The sequence below is a fragment of the Lactuca virosa genome, chromosome 4 (assembly GCF_052849685.1).
Source record: "Lactuca virosa cultivar CGN04683 chromosome 4, Lactuca_virosa_CGN04683_v6, whole genome shotgun sequence".
In the NCBI taxonomy this organism is placed as follows: domain Eukaryota; kingdom Viridiplantae; phylum Streptophyta; class Magnoliopsida; order Asterales; family Asteraceae; genus Lactuca; species Lactuca virosa.
The window spans coordinates 370,359,503-370,380,321 of record NC_136429.1 but is presented as its reverse complement, the minus strand read 5'-3'; the positions used below and the strand labels follow the sequence as shown (position 1 = coordinate 370,380,321).

The window sequence follows — 20,819 nt, the reverse complement described above, 5'->3', positions numbered from 1 at the left end:
GCCGCCATACGGTTGTTTCACCGAGTTGCTTCCGCCGTCATTCATTCTCCTTCTTCTTCTGTTCGCCAGTAACACGCAACGACCACCAAGAGGCCACTATCGTGGCTACTGCCGTCTGTTATGCCCCGATGTCACTTGCTGTTCTCCGTGGCCGTCGGTGTTGTTGACCACAAGCTTGCTGCCAATGCGAGACGTCGAGAATAGAGAAGGACTTCGCATGGGACGCCGGAGACCATGAGGCAAGAGTGAAAATCGGTTATGTGGTCAAGGGAAGGACCGGTCGGTCATGTCGCGTTTGGGTCTCAGTGTGGCTGTCCGTCACCACCGTAAGCCACTGTTGCTGCCTGTTTTTCTTTGTCACTACCGCAGCCTTACGCCACCGAATGGGTGGCCGGATTCCTTTCACAAGCAAGATAGCCGGTGTATGGTGTTGGATTGGCCGGAAACCAAGGAAGACCATCATGGCTGCCAACCATGGTGGTAACCGTCGCCTTGTTGCTTTGCCACCACCAGCCGCCGCGTGGTGGCGGCTGTGTGTGCGTTTTGCTATGATTTAGGTGTGTGTGAGTGTGTGTGCGTTATTTTGGTTTTCAGCATTGTAATTGGAACCGAAATAATAATAGAGAAACTCCAAACCACCACCGTGAGGTGGTGGTTGCCGCCTCCTGCTAAGAAAAATTCGTATTGTGGGATCGATGGCAATCCAGATGTGAGTTGTGGGCCCGGAAGGCAATCCAGACTCACACTGTGGGCCCAGTGGTAATCTAGTAGGTGGAGCATTGCAGATACGAGCTGAGGGAGACTCGTACTAAGGGCTCGATGGCATTCCAGATACGAGCTGAGGGTCTGGTAGGCATTCCAGACTCATACTGAGGGCCCAGGGGTAATCCAGCTTGTAAAGTTGTGGATCCATTACATGTTGTTCAGTTTGTTATGATATGTTATTGCTGATATGGTTATGTGGACTGTATGTGTATCGGTATTTTGGGGGTAACTCACTAAGCTTTCGGGCTTATAGTTTCAGTTTATTGTTTCAGGTACATCAGGGAATCGTGGCATGGCAAAGGCGTGATCGTACAGCTCCTCACTTGTTATGACTTTGTTTCTGGGATACTCTGATATTAAACTATTTTGAAAACATTTCGTAATGACTAATGGGTTTTGAATTGTTTAAAAAGTTTTAAATTGGCTTGAATTTTTTTTGGGTGTTACAAGTTGGTATCAGAGCCTTGGTTTGAGCGAATTGGAGGGACACTCGTGTAACTCCAGTCTCAAATCAAGGAAGGACTTTCAAAATGATTTTTCAAAAAGGTTTTCAAAATAAGTAAAGGAGGATGCAGGGTGTACGATCAGCCGAAGCTAGTAAGTAGACCCCAAAATACCATACAAGTTATTTGATGATGAGATATGTTAGAACAGCATGTTAGTACTAGGCTAGGGATTTTCAGGAATTGCATGATAGAATTGCCTGATTACATGATGCCTGCTAGCCTAGGGTTTTCTTTATATGAGATTGACATCATTACTATAGTTGCTTAGTGTATGCATCACAGTTATATATAATTAAGATCTTATAGCCTGAGAATGTTTGATTTGGCCTTATGTTCTGTTCTTGTTTGATTGGGAGCTTAGGGTAGGATTGTATATTCAAAAGTCTATAGGGTCCAACGTTATGTATGGCTAGCATACACTAGTGCTGCAGGGTTGGTGGAAGTTTCATGGATGGGTGGATTGTGTGAGACCGGTGGTCAGTTGTGAGACAGTTAGCCTTCCTCTAAGAGTGAGGATTGAGCGCTTGCTAGGTTATGCATATTGTTAGGGTGTTGTGGTGATACTTGAGACAAATATGGGTAGGTGTGGAAGGGTAGTATGGGCTCGTACTACTGAAAGCATAGGACCCATACACGTAGCAAAGAAGTCACAACCCCTAGGGTTTAGTTGGGAGTTGGTTCCCTATTATTATATGAGTCATCATATTTTTTTTTGGGTATTACCAAAATAGTGGATACGAGACGACTTGAGACCGGATCCAGGTTAGGATCGGGAGCTGGTAGCCAGGATAGGCCAGCGTTGCCAGAGGACCGTGTCAGTGAGATCATCCGGGAGGAGGTGATCGGGGTTGTTAGGGAATAATTTTCGGGGATGTTTGGGTCTATCAAGACCGCCATGGTTGAGTAATTCAACGAGCGCTATGCAGCCATTGTTGAGACGAATGTCGCGACAACTATATCAGCTGTAACGACGGCAGGGGGAGGAGCTGGTCAAGCTTTCCAGTATCGAGACTTGTTACGGGGACATATTATGATAAGCAGAGGGCTGCAGTTACTTGGGATCAGGGAATGTTCTGTGCTCGTTACATTCTGCAGTTGAGCGGGAGAGGCTAGCACATGAGTTTCTGGATTTGTGGCTTTGGGGGTTTTGTTCGAGGCTGAAGTGTGAGTCGCGGGGACTCCGGAAATGAATGTTGATTATGTTCAGCTGGGCTTTTGTAGCTAGAAGTAGAACGGTTAATCGATAGGATATGAATGTCGTTTTCCAGGGCAAGGTTTGCGCCCTTTCAGTTTTTGAGCTCGAAGGATTGAGCAGGCTTGTGACCCCAGGATCAAGTTGTATTCTAGCTCGGGGTTAGTTGGTCGCCGGGATTGGCGATAGTAGTTTAGTGCTGGTAAGCGCGGGTGGTCGATGTGGCATAAGTATTTTGGAGGTCCATTTCGCCTTGGATCTCTTGTATCAGACGGTAAGGATTGATTGTGCGATCAATTGCATTTTCGGGATTGGAGACTATGTTTTGGGAGTAGTTGTGGCCCGGTTTAGGGCAAAGGTTGTTTCAGCTACTGCAGTTCAGCTGTGGATGATTGGACTGGTGAGTGAGTCAGGGTACGAGGCCCTGGATGATATGATTTCTAGAGCCGAGAGCGGGAGGACTGTTGGAACACTTTGGGAAAAAAGGTATTATGTGGGAGGTCTGCGGACAGGGTCCCACACGATGATTATTCAACATTGTCAGGATTCAGTAGTTCAGTAACCGTTATTGGTTGGCGAAAGAAAACGCCAAGGGAAGTAGCTCATTGCTGAGATGTTAGTTGGAGCATCTATCTTTTGGACTTCAAGATTTGAGTGTGGGATCATTTAAGTATTAGCGATTGTCGGTTTCACTGGGATTCAGGAAGTGTTCAGCTAGGTCTTAGAAGTGTGTGTTCATTTGGGGTTGGGTAGTAAATGAGTACTAGTTGGAAAGGTCTGGTTGTCATCGGATCGATCGTTGGAAAGTGAGAAGGATTGGGAATTATCAAAATTTCAGGTATTATGAAGACTTAGTTGAATCTAAGTGGGGGAGAATCGTCCCGGAACGCAGAAGCAGGATCGGTTTTGAAACTGGGATAAGTTTCGCATCGTTTTTAGGAAGGAAGACAACCCTAGGTGTACGCTCGTAGTTGTGGCCATTAGAATGTCGAATGTTGGTATGGAGAGTGTTGTAAGACTGCGGGGGGTAGCCGTAGCATTCACTAGAGATCAGGTAGTATGGAAAGTGTCGTAAGACTGCGGGGGTAGCCGTAGCATTCACAAGGTTAGCAAATAGTGCTAGAGTGATGTAAGTCTGTGGGTGTAGCCGCAACATTCGCTAGGTTGGTAGATAGTCTGAGCGCGTTGCTAGGACGCGGAAGGGACAGTAGTAACCACCAGTTTGGGTGTAGCAGTGAGGATATGGAAATCCACGGATGGGTTTAAGGGGTTTCCCCAGAGGGATTAGACCTGGTTAAGCCAACGATAAGACTGTAGGAACGCCACTACAGTTAAGAGATCAAGGAAGAAAGGAATTGCTTAAGGTCGTTTGTGATATAAGTCTACCGTTAGTCAGGTAGCAAGCACTTTTAGCCTTGGATTTGGTGACGTCAGGATGTGATGCATGGATCCGATCGGTTGGATCAGGAGGTTGTTTGAGTCGCAGAGGCATGATAACTAGTGGCAACTAGTTCCAGGGAAGGATTTCGTTCGGAAGTCGTGTGAGGCAACTATGTGGGAGTCCTTTAGCTTTACGACCGGGCCGTAACCCGGTATTTCAGATGAGTGGTACTCGGTTGTGACGAATCAAAGGATTTTAGATGGGATGCAAGGATACGTCCTTGGATTTCAAGTTATGGGTTAGACCCGAGTTATGTATATAGTGGTGTTCCAATCTAGGGTATTCCATCATGAGGATGACCGGACCCTACGATTGAGTGGACTTGACGTGTTTAGTATTCCAACCCGAGGGTTTATTGGACCAAACATGTGTGTCATACAGGGGTATTCCATCCTAGGGATGACTGGACCCGTCGTGGGCATGCCTGGCATTCCAGTCCGAGGCTGATTGGGCCAGGTATGAGTGTTGGTGCTTATGAGCTGGTTACTTTATGTATGTGGTTCGGGAACCAAGGAAACATTGTCTTGACAAACCTAAAAGGGTTCATCTCCCAGTTTCCATCCCGTTGTTCATTATATTATTGGGAATTGGTTATCGAAACGAGTTTCTATTGAATGAGTATCTAATCTCTTGTCAAGAAAAGAATTAGAGATTGCAGTGCGGAATTTGTGATTCTGTTTCGGGTGAGGACCCCAGGTTATTAGCAGTTGAGTAGCCAATTGGGAGATAAGTGCAATAAATTCAACAACAATGATCCAGTGTGGGCAGTCTATCAGGAAGCCAGACCATCTCGAGACTTCAGAATTCGGTTTGAGTAAAGGTGATCTTATTGCAAGGGATTCATTTATTTTCAAGTTTTAGAACCCTGCGAGGGTTGGTTGCGGTTGCCTTGGAAAGGCTAGGGTTATGCTTAGGATTGTAGCCAAGTAATTCATGATGTTGGCGTGTAAGGAATGATAAGAAACGATTTCGAGGACGAAATCAAATTTAAGTGGGGGAGAGTTATAACATCCCGTTTTGAATAGAGTAATTAAATAATAAATCAGGAACCCCGAGAAGTAATTATTTTGATTATTTTATATTATTAGAGCTTAAAATTTAATAATAATTATTGGAATGTAGTTTCGGGGGTTAAAGAATGATATTGGACTTAATCTGAAAGGATCTTGTATGACTGGGGTTAAAAGAGTAAATTCTAGACCTATGTTGAAAGGAATTGTTGAGTGAGGGGTTGTGGTGTAAATTACAGACTAGATTTGAAAAGATTCTTGAAGCCAGGGTAGAAATGGTAACATTTGGATTTAAATTGAAAGAAAGAATGATGGAAGGGCTGATCTTGTAATTATGGGAAAATGTCTATGAGGGGCGGGGTATTTAGCCGTTACCCATCCGGTAACCATAACCCTAGTCACGACTTGTGCAGCCACCACGCCACTCCCTTTCCACTCTCCTTCTCCAACCGCCGCCATCTGAAGAATCGTCGGACGTTATGTTACTTTGGCCATTATGTTACTTTTGGGCTTTAAGGGAAGACCATGTAGAGGTCTGGGCTCAATTTGGAAAATTGGGCCACATGGTGGGCTTTGGCCATTATGTTACTTTTGGGCTTTTATAGTGTGAGTTGGACCTTGGGCTTGGAACCCAATTATTAATTGGGTATTGTTTGATGTTGACAGTTTGGGAATCTGTCAACCAGTAGCTGGAGTTGTATCTGCAGGACTTCAGCATTTGCTAGGTGAGTTATCCTCACTATACTAAGGGGTCTAAGGCACCAAGGCCGGCCCACTGGATATGTTATCCTAGCAGTGTTAGATGTTGAGTATGAGTTAGTGTTGCATGCTAGTGGTTATTCCAGTTAGGTAGATCTGTAGGACTACCTGTGATGTTATATGATTATGGCATGCTCAGTAGTTATGTTATATGTCGATATGTTATGTGGTATGGGTTGAGGTGATACTGCTCCGTGCGGTACCCAACAAACCCTCGAGCATTCCAGATACGGGCTAAGGGAAACTCGTACTGTGGGATCGATGGCAATCCAGATGTGAGTTGTGGGCCCGGAAGGCAATCCAGACTCACACTGTGGGCCCAGTGGTAATCTAGTAGGTGGAGCATTCCAGATACGAGCTGAGGGAGACTCGTACTGAGGGCTCGATGGCATTCTAGATACGAGCTGAGGGCCTGGTAGGCGTTCCAGACTAGTACTGAGGGCCCAGGGGTAATCCAGCTTGTAAAGCTGTGGATCCATTACATGTTGTTCAGTTTGTTATGATATGTTATTGCTGATATGGTTATGTGGACTGTATGTGTATCGGTATTTTGGGGGTAACACACTAAGCTTTCGGGCTTACAGTTTCAGTTTATTGTTTCAGGTACATCAGGGAATCATGGCATGGCAAAGGCGTGATCGTACAGCTCCTCACTTGTTATGACTTTGTTTCTGGGATACTCTGATATTAAACTATTTTGAAAACATTTCGTAATGACTAATGGGTTTTGAATTGTTTAAAAAGTTTTAAATTGGCTTGAATTTTTTTGGGTGTTACAGGAGTACTGAGGTAGCGCTTAAGACTACAAAGTTAATACAATAGGTGCGTGGAAGACTTCCGACCACACAAAGCATATACAAGAGTTATGCCGACCAAAATTGTTCCGTTCTTAAGTTTCAGGTTGAGGTAATTCAACTTTAGCTTAACTACTAAAGTTACTAATTACATTTCTTGTTGAGATATCTGTGCATAATATTCTGTTCCCAACCTATCTCATACACTCATTTCATAATCTCTATAATATTTGGTTGGTGGAATATAAAGGAGTAGAGGTGATATTTGAGATCAAGAGCACTCCAAGAAGTCAAGATAATAAACACGGAATACTTCCCTACCTTGAGAATTTGGATATATGGAGTATAGAGAGGATGAGTCACATGTGGAAGTGCAACTGGAACGTGTTCTTAATTCTTCATAGAAAACCATCAGAATCCCCATTCCACAACCTCCCAACCATAAATCTGAAATACTGCAAAAGTATTAAGTACATGTTTTTCACCTCTCATGGGAAAACTTCTTTCTAACCTCAAACAAGTCAAGATAGGATATTGTGATGGTATGGAAGAAGTTGTTTCAAATAGAGACGATGAAGATAAATAAAAAATAACATCTACATCTACCCACACAAGCATCACTTTGTTCCCTCTTCTTGATTATCTTAGTTTCTACCACCTGCAAAATCTTAAGTGTATTGGTGGTGGTGGTTCCACAACTAGCTCTTTTCTTGATCCATATAAGGTATGTTAATAACATATTCAGCTAAGCTACCTATTTGATTTTTTTTTAAAATCCATTTTTCTTTGGAATATTCTCCATATACCAATCATATTCTAGGAAAATTCACTTACAAGATATTCAAAAAGTTAGAGCATGTAATCGACTCATCGTTCGCTGCTATACAAACCCAACAATGAGATTAGAAGGCATAAAAAGTTTCATTCATATGAACACATGAGAGATTGAAATTTTTACAGCTTGTAGTTAGATTCTGAGTTATTCATGTATTTGTATATGTATTTCCAACAATATGAAACTCAGATTTCTATTAAGTATCACATCATGTCAGTAAATTTCTTCAACTTAATTTATGGCTAAAGTTGTTTTGTTTTAATTTATGCATGATATTCAACAACTAATAATAGCTATTAGCCTTCCTCCTATTATATCTCTTATACAAAAACAACTTAGCATTAATTAAGTTGATACAAAATCATTGGCCAGATCATTCCTAATTTGAAGTAGAAAATATGAAACTTATAAGCTTCTTGTTCTAAACATATGCTTTCTCAACAAGTTAACATCATTAGTTTTGCATTCCAAAATTATAGTCCCACATTAAAACAAATTTGTGTTTTAACTTTCGTGGCTACACTGTTTCCGAACCAGTTTTGTATTTATTACAATTTTATAATCTAGTGTATGTATGGGTAACAAACAATGATACATGTCTGACTTATTATATTTTTCTAGTTAGCCACATGGCCCGTTTAATTGGCCCACAGATAGCATATTAGATATAAAAAGCACAGGCTCATAGTATGAGTGAATATATATACATATATATATATATATATATATATATATATATATACACATTTCATCTATCGGTTTTTAGGGTTTGAATGAAATTACAATACTTCTTCTCATAAGTTTCTCTCTACCTTTCTTTTCTCATTACGTTTTAATGCAACCAAGTCATCCTCATTAGCTATTCTTCCTTATTAGCTTTTCTGGTGATTGTGGTACTGGTTATAACTGAGATTATTCTTGGCCTTAATCAATTGGATCGTATCATTGGTATCAGAGCTATACCTGTTGGATTAGTGTCTAAGCCCGTAACTATATTTGGTATGTACTTGACCCGGTTATGCATGGTCCTTTTGGGTTGCCTTCACCAAAGCAACTTGACAAGGTAATTTGAGGAAAGAGAGAGGATATTATAGTTTATTACTATATTATAAGAATAATATATTAAAGGAGAAATCATATTTATTTAATTAGTATTTGTCATAAATTAATTAGGAATTAATTTGGTGACTAAAAGAGATTAATTAAATAAAGGGGTATAAACTGTCAAATGTGTGATAGTTGAGTTTTGGGTTGGGAAACCTAATGGACTAAGGGGGAACGAAATTATGATGAGGGATCATCATATTTTCGTCCAAGGGCCTTATTCCAGAAGGTTCCTTGGGCTACTTGGTGGCTAAGGTATCCATTAGGGTTTAGACTGAAACCTTAACAGTATGCACTATAAATAAGACCCCAAGGCTCCAATTTTCGGCCACTTGCTTCCAAGAGAAACCCTAGGGCCGAAATTCGCATCCTCCCTCCTCTCTCAAAGTTTCCTTCTTGCTTGAGGTGTTTGTGATCCATTAGAGGAGTTACAATTGTGACTCTAAGCTCAAGGGAAGAAGAAAAGAAGATCTAAGCTAATCTTTGAAGAGGTAAACATCTAGATCTGATGTATTAAGTTAATTTTCGAATTATGTATGCTAGATTAGGGTTTGCAAGTCTTGGATTCAAAGCATGTACAATAGAGAAACCTAGATCCAAGCATTAGGGTTTGTATGAGCACATAGGATTGTTCTTATGTATAAAACCCATCAGTGGTATCAGAGCCATGATTGCTTTCAGTTGTATGTGATGCTTTAACTGTTTGATTGCTGAAAATCGTTTTTTGTGCTAACTGTTTGATGAACTCGACGAGTTCCATGAGGAACTCGATGAGTTGGATGAACTCGACAAGTTCCAATGTGGATTCGACGAGTTTAGCTGTCAGACAGAGGATATTTCGAGATTTTGTTGCTGTTTTGTCATGGGATTAATGCCTAAATCGTTTTTTGAAGATAAAATCCGAATTTTATTATATTTGAATGATTATCCCTGCCAAAACAAAAGATAATTTCAAATCTTTTGAATAATAGGTTCTTTATATGATAAATATGGATTATTTAAATTATTTGGTAATTATCTTGTGACTAAAATTGGATTAGGTCAAATATAGATAATCATAAAATAAATTGTTTAATTTATATTATTTGTTGTTTGATCCCTTGTGTTTTGAAAAGTTCAAAACTTGTCCTCAAGTTTTGAAATTTAAATTTTATGATTAAAAGTTTAATTTTGAATGATTTAAATTTCAAATCCTTAGAATTTTACAAGTTTAAAATTCAACCCTATACTATTATATTATTACAAGATTAGTTAATATATATGTATAAGAATAAGCTAGTCTTATCGCTAGTAGGCCTCATTCACGAAGCCAGTCTATAAGCTGGGTATAAGGTTGCTGCCTATAAAATGGCGCTTAATGGGTGTACACTCACACCCACCGCTTGCTTGACTGGTGGAGGGTCGTTAGCCGAACGGATAGGATATGGCACTTAATTCCTCATTATAAGTATAATGGAAATATTAAAGTAACTACATTGTTTTATAAATTCTCTATCTTAGTTACTTTAGGGTAAAATGTGAAAATGATGTTATTCCATGGAATTACACTTTGTACCCCTGTCAAACGTTAGTGGAGCGTGCGTGGCTAACCGGCACACTAATTTGGGATTGACATTGCTGACAAAGGGTGGCTCGATGTTTATCGCAGATCAATGGAGCGTGCGTGGCTAACCAGCACACTGATTAGGTGATATAGACGTTGGGTGCACCATGTTGATTCACATGGTTATTCACAACTTGTTTGCGATCCTCGGCATCCCATTCGCAAATTTGAAGTGCATATCGAGATTTAAACATGCCATTGAAATGTTCAATGAATCTCAAAAGAAATCTAGGAATTTTCAAATACATTTATAACTTAATCTCTTTTCGTTTTTCATGGTGAAAAATTAGTGAATCGTCATTCACTTACCATCAAATTGTTTACTTTTAGATTACGGCATCCCTTTCTAAGTTGTAAATAATGTTGTTGGATCCTAGCCCTAATTTCTCATTTGGGTGTTTAATTGGGGATTCATTTCTAATCAAACTTTGTTCCTTTCTATTTCAGATGTCAAACGCAAACGCAAACAACAACGCTTCTGGATCATTATCGCTGATGAACATGTGTCAAAAGGTGACATTTGATGTGTCAAACTTCAACGAGTAGATGAGATACATTCGCATGATAACTCGCTACGAGGACAAAGAATATGTCCTCGATGAGAAGCTCGAAAAGATCAACCCAAAAGTTGCTACTCCTGAAGAGATGGCCTCCTTTGAGGCCCACGAGCGTGATGCTATGAAAGTTCATTGCATCATGCTGGCCACCATGAACCTAGAACTCCAAAAGTCCTATGAGGACATGTATCCATATGAGATGCACCAAGATTTGCTGGACATGTACCACCAAAGCGCGAGGCAAGAGCGCTATGAGATCATCACCAACATGATCACCGCTAGGATGGGAAGTGGAGAATCCCTAACTGCTCATTTGCAAAGAATGCAAAGGTATGTTGATCGTCTTCTCAAACTTAATGTTAAGTTTGATGAGGATTTGGCTATCGACATCATCCTCCACTCCTTGCCTTCCTGCTACAACCAGTTCAGAATAACCTACCACATGAAAAAGGAAGAGGTCACCCTAAGTAAACTTCAAGGGCTCCTGAGGACTGCTGAGAGCAACCTCAAGGACAAATCTATTGCATCATCCTCTACGGTAGCTGCTCCTGTGTTGGCAATTGGCCAAGGAAAGGGAAAGAAAAGGAAGGCTCCTTCTAAGAGCCACCATAAGGGTAAGACCCAAGATGGTTCCTCATCTAGTGGGACCAAAGCAGGTTCTGTTAAGCCCTCTTCTGACCCCAAGGAAGCAGAGTGCTTCTATTGCCACCAGAAGGGCCACTGGAAACGAAGCTGCCCAAAATATATGCAGGACATTAAGGATGGGAAGATAAAGCCCACCTTTGCAGGTATGTATTTAATTAAATCTAATAACTCATCACTTGCTACTTCATGGGTCCTTGATACTGGATGTGGTTACCACATTTTTTCTGATTTGCAGGGGCTAAGAAAAAGTAGGGAAGTGGAACATGGAAGGATAAACTTGATCATGGGAAACAAGAAGTCTTCACTAGTAACCAAGATCGGAGTTTATTCCTTAGTGTTGAGTAATGGGTTAGGACTAGATTTAAATAATTGTTGCTATTCGCCAGATATAGCAAGGAACATCATTTCTTTTCATGGATTGTTTAGACAAGGTTTCAGATATTCATTTGATAATAGTAATGGTTCTATTACTGCTTATTTGAAAGGTGTCTTTTACTTCAATGCATTACCTTGTAATGGGATTTATGAATCTGTGTTAATTATAGATAATTTAGGAAATGATGTTTTGAATATTGATTCGTCCACAAGTTTGGACAAAGCATGCTTGTGGCATTGTCGCCTTGGCCATGTTAACAAGAAACGCATAGCCCAACTCCAAAAGGATGGAGTCTTGGAGTCATTCGACCTTAGGGACGATGATGCATGTGAGTCTTGTTTACTTGGGAAGATGACCAAGTCACCCTTTACTGGCACATGTGAAAGGGGTGAGGGTGTATTGGATCTCATACATACTGATGTATGTGGACCCTTTAGATCCACCACAAGGGATGCTTGTCGCTTCTACGTGACTTTTACAGACGATTATAGCAGATATGGATATATCTACTTAATCAAGCAAAAGTCAGAAACCTTTGAAAAGTTCAAAGAGTTCAAGAATGAAGTGGAGAATCAGCTGGGCAGGAAAATCAAGATGCTTCGATCTGATCAAGGGGGAGAGTACCTAAGTCTTGAGTTTCACGACTATCTAAAAGAATGTGGAATAGTTTCGCAATTGACGCCTCCTAGAACGCCACAATTGAATGGTGTGGCTGAGAGACGTAATCGAACCTTGTTGGACATGGTTCGTTCTATGATGAGTCGTGCTTCGTTACCAATCTCATTCTGGGGGTATGCCTTAGAGACTGCCGCCCATATCCTTAACTTGGTTCCCACCAAGAAGGTTGCCAAAACACCTCACGAGATGTGGACAGGGAAAGCTCCCTCGTTAGCACATATCAAGGTTTGGGGTTGTGAAGCTTTCGTAAGACGAGAGACTCACGACAAGCTAGAACCTCGTAGTGAGAAGTGTTATTTCATTGGCTATCCACAGAAGTCTTTTGGCTATCTCTTCTATAGACCAAGTGACAATGTTGTCTTTGTTCCTAGGAGAGGGGTTTTCAGAGAAAGAGAACTCATAAGTCAAGGAGACAGTGGGAGTCAGATTGACCTTGAAGAACTTCAAGAGTCAGGAGATGAAGGAACCTCTGACACTGGCGTTCAACCTGAGGAGGAAACTCCTGTTGAACCAATTGACCAGTCCTTACCTCTTAGACGTTCGAGTAGAGTTATTGTTCCACCCCAGTTTTATGGTTTCCATATTACTACTGACGGGGATACGTTTATTAGTGATAGTACACTAGTAAATATGGACGAACCTAATAGCTACAAGGAAGCCATGGCAGGCCCAGAGTCTGCTAAATGGAAAGAGACAATGGACAGCGAGATTCAGTCCATGTATGACAACCAAGTTTGGAATTTGGTTGATAATGTACCAGGTCGTAAGACAGTCGGGTGCAAATGGATCTTCAAAAAGAAGACAGACATGGATGGGAAAGTGCACACTTATAAAGCACGATTGGTCGCGAAGGGCTTTACTCAAACTCCTGGAGTTGACTATGATGAGACCTTCTCACTAGTTGCTAAAATAAAGTCTATTAGGGTAATGCTCGCAATAGCTGCGTTTCATGATTATGAAATTTGGCAGATGGACGTAAAAACCGCTTTCCTAAATGGGAAGTTGGCTGAGGATGTTTACATGAATCAGCCAGAGAGTTTTGTCGATGCGAAGTATCCAAATAGAGTGTGCAAGCTTGAGAAATCCATTTATGGATTGAAGCAAGCGTCTCGCAGATGGAATCTTTGTTTTGACGAGAAGGTCAAAGAGTTTGGCTTTCTGCGAAACGAAGATGAGTCATGTGTGTATGTCAAGGCTAGTGGGAGTATAGTGAGCTTCCTCGTATTGTATGTCGATGACATACTGCTCATAGGAAACGATATCCCAACCTTGCAGGAGGTCAAGTCCTAGCTTGGGAAGTGTTTCGCTATGAAGGACCTCGGAGAGGCTGCATATATTCTGGGAATAAGGATAGTGAGAGACAGAAGTAAGAGACTGATAGGACTCAGTCAGGATACATACTTGGAAAAGGTACTAAAACGTTTTAGTATGGAAAATTCCAAGAAAGGGGAGTTACCAATCCAATGCAATACCAAACTGAGTAAGACTCAGAGCCCGAGTACAGAGGCAGAGATAGCTGATATGAGCCGAGTACCTTACGCTTCTGTAGTTGGCTCGATTATGTACGCTATTACATGTACTCTCCCTGATGTGACCTTAGCTTTGAGCATGGTCAGTAGATATCAAGGGAACCCTGGTAGAGCACATTGGATTGCTGTCAAGAATATTCTTAAGTACCTACGAAGGACCAAGGAATGGTTTCTAGTCCTCGGTGGGAGTGATGACTTAAGGGTGCGAGGGTACAGTGACGCTAGTTTTCAGACGGATCGGGATAATTACCGATCGCAGTCAGGCTGGGTCTTTACCCTGAACGGAGGAGCAGTGACTTGGAAAAGTTCCAAGCAAGAGACCGTAGCTGATTCAACGTGCGAATCAGAGTACATTGCGGCAAGCGAGGCGTCAAAGGAGGCTATATGGTTGAAGAACTTCATTGGAGACCTTGGAGTTGTGCCATCCATAAAGGAGCCCATGGAAATTTTCTGTGATAACGAAGGAGCGGTTGCCTTGACCAAGAAACCAAGAGATCACGGCAGATCTCGACATATCGACAGAAAATACCATTTTATTAGACATCGGGTAGAAGAGGGACTCCTCGTTGTGAAGAGGGTATCGTCAGAAGATAACCCAGCAGATCCCCTTACGAAGGGACTGAGTAGGGTTAAGCATTTGAAGCACGCTAAGAGCGTTGGGCTAAAGGACGATATTAGTTTAGATTAGATAGGTAGGAAACTTGTAATGGATAATTTTGTATTCAACATTTGATGATTAAATAAAGGTGTGTTATTTATAAGAAAGTTGCTATCTTGTGTTGATTATTTATCTATTGTTTCAATTTTGCATGTTTTAACTTCCTGAATAATAAGATTATTCAAACGGTCCACAATCGCTCATATGTTGGAAGTAGATATGAAAGAAGATTGTCATAAATTAGTTTGTAGACTGTCTAAAAGGTTTTAGACATAGCAAAGGTTTGCTACAAAGTTTATGAGTGCTTATGAAATATGTTTTGAGCATTGGAATAAACCCGCACTTGCTAGTATCACTTCATGAAAGTTATCACAAGTGATCGCAAGATGATAATATCATATAATCTTTAAACCTAGAGATATGGTTGTTGTTTGCTAGTTGATTATGCATTGATAATGCGAAAACGCATCAGTAACTTGATGTTATAAAACGCATTATTGTGTGTGACTTAGCTAGTAAATGATAAAAGCATATAAGTCGAAGTTTTTCTGTACCTTTTATTCTAAGAGAATAAAAGCGATATCTTGGCCACTCGATGATTTGGTTTGACTTATGTGTCGGGCCCGGTCAGGATGAGGTTGATGTGTTCAACTGAATTCTATGTCGAACAAATCAGAGATCGAGAAACAAATGCTGGACAACAAGTATTGTCAGCATGATATCTAGAACAGAGGATTATACGATCCCTTATCTGAAGGACAGGATTTTGATCAGAGTTGACAGAAGCGTATAAGAGCTACGATTGCTAACCTGATTCTGAAGTCATATGTGAGATATAGTTACTAGACTTATCCAAGTAGGAGACTGTTAGATTAGTGTCTAAGCCCGTAACTATATTTGGTATGTACTTGACCCGGTTATGCATGGTCCTTTTGGGTTGCCTTCACCAAAGCAACTTAACAAGGTAATTTGAGGAAAGAGAGAGCATATTATGGTTTATTAATATATTATAAAAATAATATATTAAAGGAGAAATCATATTTATTTAATTAGTATTAGTCATAATTTAATTAGGAATTAATTTGGTGACTAAAAGAGATTAATTAAATAAAGGGGTATAAACTGTCAAATGTGTGATAGTTGAGTTTTGGGTTGGGAAACCTAATGGACTAAGGAGGTACGAAATTATGATGAGGGATCATCATATTTTCGTCCAAGGGCCTTATTCCAGAAGGTTCCTTGGGCTATTTGGTGGCTAAGGTATCCATTAGGGTTTAGACTGAAACCCTAACAGCCTGCACTATAAATAAGACCCCAAGGCTCCAATTTTCGGCCACTTGCTTCCAAGAGAAACCCTAGGGCCGAAATTAGCATCCTCCCACCTCTCTCAAAGTTGCCTTCTTGCTTGAGGTGTTTGTGATCCATTAGAGGAGTTACAATTGTGACTCTAAGCTCAAGGGAAGAAGAAAAGAAGATCTAAGCTAATCTTTGAAGAGGTAAACATCTAGATCTGATGTATTAAGTTAATTTTTGAATTATGTATGCTAGATTAGGGTTTGCAAGTCTTGGATTCAAAGCATGTACAATAGAGAAACCTAGATCCAAGCATTAGGGTTTGTATGAGCACATAGGATTGTTCTTATGTATAAAACCCATCAATACCTTCCTCATACCTTCATAATAGCGATAACCATGAGTTTGGCAAAAACTCAACAAGCAGTCCAAAATCAAAATCTACAGAGCACCTTCGCAAATCCCATCTAGGTCAATGTAATCGACTTCCACCAACAACAACATCAAAATCTATAGAGCTCCATCGCAAATTTATCTAGGTCTGTTGAGTTGACTTCCACCAACAACAGAGGATCTGCAACTCCAGTCAATACAACGAGTATTGAGGTATTCCTAAAAACTGCTCTAGAAGATCTTCGAGTTAGACTTGAATGTGCTAATCAACAACAAACCTTAAAAATCTATGAAGAATCAAGGGCTATTGCTGAGATTAGTGATTTGATTTAGAGATTATCCCTCGAAATTACTAAACCTTGAGTTTTTAGAGATTTTTAGGGTTTGTTGTTGATTTGCACATTCAAGTCTAACACGAAAATCTTCTAGAGCAGTTTTTAGGATTACCTCAACATTCGTTGTATTGACTGGAGTTACAGATCCTCTGCTACTGTTGGTGGAAGTCGACTCCACTGACCTAGACAGATCTATGATGGTGCTCTGTAGATTTTGATTTTGTACTGCTTGTTGAGTTTTTGCCATACTCCTGGTTCTCACTATTAAGAAGGTATGAGGAAGGTATAGCTCTAATACTAGTGATACGATCCAATTGATTAAGGCCAAGAATAATCTCAACGATAACTAGTACCACAATCACCAGAAAAGCTAATAATGAAGAAAAAATGAGAATGATGTGGTTGCATCAAAACGTATTGTGAAAGACAGGTAAAGAGAATCTTAGTAGATGAAGTATTGTAATTTCATTCATACACTAAAAAATGACAGATGATATATATATATATATATATATATATATATATATATATATATATATATATATATATATATATATATATATTCACTCTTAGTATGGGCATGCACATTCTATATTAATATGCTGTCTGTGGGCCAATTAAACGGGCCATATGGCTAACTAGAAAAATTTAATAAGTTAGACATGTATCAAACAACGAAGACTTACTAATACTCAAATATAATTTTTACATTTACTATAGTTTTCTCAAGGGGATGGTGTTTCTTGGACCTTATGGGAGTACCCTAGAAAGATAAAAATACAAAATTATGTTACAATGTCAAGTGTTATTCCATGTTATGCAGTAGGAAAGATGCAAAAGCTCCAAGTGCTTGAAATAGAGTCTTGCCACGGGATGAAGGAGGTTTTGAAACTCAAGGGATCAACAATAGTGTTATCACGCTTGAACTGGGCATCCAAAAGATATTGAATATCAAGGGTTGTGACCTTTTGGAACATATATTCACATTTTCCACACTTGAAAGCCTCGTACAACTTGAAGAGTTAAGGATAAAGAGTTGCAAGGCAGTGAAAGTGATTGTGGTGAAGGAAGAAGAAGATGATGGAGATCAAACAGCAAAGGCATCTTCTAAGTCTAGGCATGTGTCATTTCCTTATCTAAAGACTATTAAGCTAGTGGATCTACTAGAGCTCATGGGTTTCTTTTTAGGGATGGATGAGTTCTAGTGGCCTTAATTGGATAAGATTTTGATCAATGATTTCCCACGGATGAGGGTGTTCACAGCTGGTGGGTCCACAGCTCCACAGCTCAAGTATGTGAAAACAAGGTTAGGCAAACATAGTCCTCGCATGTGAGAATCACTACCACTCAACAACATCAGGAGGTATAACTTTTACATGCATATATCATCTAATTATGAGAAAAAAACCTGATGCCAAGTAAAAACATTATTGAATACTAAATATAATCCATTTTTTCGATAATAATTTTAGTTGCCAGAATTATTAGTCATTACTTTCCCAAATGTTTTTATTCAACATCTGGTCTCTCCTTCGGCCTTGTAGAGTGCAAGCTTCTCATGCCCTGGTGTTACTTCAAAAGGGATCCATTGGTCATTTCATAATTTAATCGATTTACATGTGACAGATAAAATATTTGTTGAAAAGATTATTGTTCCATCCAATGAGTTGCTTCATCTGAAAAAGCTGGAAAAAATTTATGTAAGGGAATGTGCTTCAGTTGAGGAGATATTTGAAGCAGTAGAAGGGAAAAGGACAAACAGTGGTTCTCATGAATCACAAACAACTGTTGTCACACTTCCAAACCTAACACAAGTGCAGTTGGTGAATCTAGATTGTCTCACGTATATATGGAATAACAATCAGTGTTTGGTATTTGAGTTTCCAAACCTAACAACAGTCCATATTAATAGATGTGTTAGGTTAGAACATGTTTTTAGTAGTGCCATAGTTGGTAGTCTATTGCAACTTCAAAAGCTACAGATAACTAATTGCGAAAATATGGAGAATGTATTTGTTGAAAAAGAAGAGGATGGGGAGGTATCTGATGGAAAAATGAATGAGATTGTGTTACCACGTCCAAATTCCTTAGTACTTTATAAACTTCCACATCTTAGGTATATGTGGAAGAGTAATCGATGGACATTCTTTAAGTTTCCTAACCTAACAACAGTTTCTATAATTACTTGTAAAAGTTTTAACATGTTTTTACTAGTTCCGTGGTTGGTAGCCTAAAGCAACTCAAGGAGCTAAGCATATCCAACTGCCACCATATGGAGGAGGTAGTTGTTAAGGACGCAAATATTATTGTAGAAGAAGAAGAAAAAGAGGAAGAATCTGATGGAAAAATGAGTGAGCTTATGTTGCCTTGTCTCAAGTCCTTAAAACTTTATGGATTATCATGTCTCAAAGGGTTTTGTGTAGGGAAGGTGGATTTTTCATTTCCATTATTGGATACTTTGATTATCATTGCATGCCCAACAATAACCACTTTCACCATGGGAAATTCGTCTACTCCGGAGCTAAAAGGAATCAAAACAGATTTTGGCTCGTTTTATGTAGAGGAAGACATCAACTCCTTTATAAATATGAAACAAGAGGTAGGTATTCTTAAAATGATAACATGTCACAAACTATTTTTGTTATATATTTTCAAAAGCCCCACCTATTTTCTCTATATTTTCACACCTTTATATCTATAATTATATATTTTATGCAGCATTTCAAAAGATATTACTAATGCCAAGGTATTATCAAAGATATATATATATATATATATATATATATATATATATATATATATATATATATATATTCTTTTTTCACACTGTCCTTGTTGCCTAAAATGTTATTTCCTATGCATTAATGGCGACTTCAGTTCACGTTTTTCAGATTAAGGTGATGTCGACTCTTGCATTGATGGATTACATGTTACGATCATGTTTTCTTTTCCAAGAACTAAATCAGAATCAAAGAGGATAAGTTATGATAACTTCAACCATTGGATTACATGTTAAGATCATGTTTTCCTTTGAAAACACACGATTGTACTTATGTTCATGTTTTAGTTCTAGTTATTTAGTACTCAATTCTTTTCCCTCCATTTTAGTTCTAGTTTTTAAGTACTCATTCTCTTCCCTGTTGTTTTGAAGCCAAACCACATAATTGTTTATCATTTTTCATTGTTATCGTTATCAGTTCAGTGGTATCTGGAATATTTTTTCTGGTGCACAAACTTCAATTTATTTATTTATTTTTTATTTTTTAGAAAAGCATGACCTAACACTTTAGTTGAAGTCAACAATTCAAATTTCTTACATAAGTAAGACGTGTTCGAATAACTAGGTAAAAATTTCCACTTCCTAGCACCTTAGTTTTAGGTAGATTGTATAGCTCCTCAAGTGAAGTACGTGTTGCATGACATGTTGGGGTCAACTGACATACAAGTTTCAACAAACCGTGATTGATGGCTAACGAAACTCACCACAACAAAACTAGACCAAACAACCCTAAATGGATCGGGCATCAACATCCTTACTGTTAGCATATTATTATTTTTGTATTTTGTATATTTTCCTTTAGTCCATACGTGACCTATAGATGGATCTGCCCAATCAATGTATTTTGTATAAATATCCCTATTGTTTAATGAATAAAGTTTGATGGGAAATTAATTTGTTTACATGGTATCAAATATCCTTCCTATTTTTTCTCCTTCGTGTCAACCCTAGTTGTTCCTACGACTTTGCTTCTCCTACCTCAATTTTTTTCCTACTGCTCTTGGTTTGAATTTCCTTGAGTTCTTCAAACCTTTGAACTGCTTAACTATGAGAACGTTTTGAGTGGCAATTTGAGAAAATTGTTTGTATATCTTCATCTTCCATGTCTTATCCTTAGGAGATTTCTTCACTATTACTATATCTTCAATAACTTTGGAGCTTTTGGACATAAAGGTTGAATACTTATCTTTCTTGACTTCGTTCATCTCTCTCACTTTTACGTATTTTCTTTTTGCTTTGTTCATAATTTTTTAGATTACCATAGATACAAGAAAGGTTCATCAATTTGATTTTCTCGCTATTCTTCACTATATCAACATGATGTCCGCAACTCTCATCAAGAGAATCAAGAAATTTGTGAACAAGCACATAATTGGTCTTAACAGTCTCAAACTTTCTTAGATCATTAATCAAACAGTTAAAACAATTAAATGTATTAGTTATAGATTCATTTTTAGGGGGGTGTTTGGGAGTGTTTTTTAATTTCAAAAGTGATTTTGGGAAAAGTCCTTATGGGCTTATAACTTTTTCGAAAAAGAGTTTTTAAAAAGTGTTTGGATTAAATTTT

The 20,819-nt window shown here is 39.1% G+C and overlaps 1 pseudogene; it reads left to right on the top strand.

The window, feature by feature from the left end:
• The first annotated feature begins 383 nt into the window (after positions 1 to 383).
• LOC145106331 (uncharacterized) lies at positions 384 to 19,212 on the top strand (annotated as a pseudogene).
• Positions 19,213 to 20,819: the final 1,607 nt, after the last annotated feature.